Source organism: Oratosquilla oratoria, chromosome 37, assembly GCF_046742065.1.
Source record: "Oratosquilla oratoria isolate Oo_2021 chromosome 37, ASM4674206v1, whole genome shotgun sequence".
Classification (NCBI taxonomy): Eukaryota; Metazoa; Arthropoda; class Malacostraca; order Stomatopoda; family Squillidae; genus Oratosquilla; species Oratosquilla oratoria.
In genome coordinates this window covers 43,050,492-43,052,304 of record NC_134813.1, presented here as the reverse complement: position 1 = coordinate 43,052,304, position 1,813 = coordinate 43,050,492, and positions in this window count along the sequence as shown.

Sequence of the window (1,813 nt, the reverse complement as noted above, 5' to 3'; positions counted from 1 at the left end):
TCGTTAGAGCTGAGGGGAAGGAGGGGACTTGATTACCATCTGGATTTTTTTTTTCAAGGGAGGTGGAGAAAATTGAGAGTAAATAAATCTTTTGATCTGGAACAAGAGGGCGTCACGAGGTTATAGGAACAAATCGACGAAGATCACACATCTGAAGGATGCGAAAAAAAAAAAATTCATGCCGGTGAGGAAAATTTTGGAATAGCCTGGAATATGATACTCGTACAGTACATGCTGGAACTCCAAATGAAATTACAACGAAGTACGATAATAACTGGAGAATAAGACCCCACAAGCGTAGCTCCCACCCTGTATACCACAATTAGTTAAACACACACACACACACACACACACACACACACACACACACACACACACACACACACACACACACACACACACACACACACACACACACACACACACACTCACACACACACACACACACACACACACACACACACACACACACACACACACACACTCACACACACACACACACACACACACACACACACACACACACACACACACACACACACACACACACACACACACACACACACACACACACACACACACACACACACACACACACACACACACACACACACACACACACACACACACACACACACACACACACACACACGCACGAATCATGCACAGATAACTGTAAATGGAGGAAGACGAACTAGATGTTTTATAATCTTCATCCTCAGGAAGTCTTGTCTGTTGAGCTTTATGGAGGCAGTTTACTTTGTAGAAGAAGACGTGGACGTAACCTGACCTTTTTGAAAGATGCAAAGGCTTCTATATATACTGAAAGTCAATGCTATATTCTTACAGAATACTCTTGTATAAGATATCATCTGTTATGATCTTTCGTTGGTAAAAAAAAAAAAAAAACTCATAAAAGGCCATAGAAATATCATCTTGGGATTTCATGTTGAAAATGTTAAACCTTGTTATGCACCGTTGATGCTTTGCGGAAGGACAATGTGTTACCTTCGAATCATGTGTATGCATATAAATATACATACATACATACATACATATTTACATACATGCATACATACATCGATACATACATAGTTACATAAATACATACATGCATACATACATACATACATACATACATACATACATACATGCATACATGCATGCATACATGCATACATACATACATACATGCATACATGCATACATGCATACATGCATGCATACATGCATACATGCATACATACATACATACATACATACATACATACATACATACATACATACATACATACATACATACATACATACATACATGCATGCATGCACCCACACCCACACCCACACCCACACCCATACCCACACACACACACACACACACACACACACACACACACACACACACACACACACACACACACACACACACACACACACACACACACACACACACACACACACACACACACACACACACACACACACACACACACACACACACACACACACACACACACACACACACACGCACGCACACACACACACACACACACACACACACACACACACACACACACACACACACACACACACACACACACACACACACGCACGCACACACACACACACACACACACACACACACACACACACACACACACACACACACACACACACACACACACACACATATATATATATAGGTATATACATACATACATACATATATATGTATATATATGTACATATATATATATATATACATTTATATATGCGTATATATATATATATATAAATATATACACACACACAC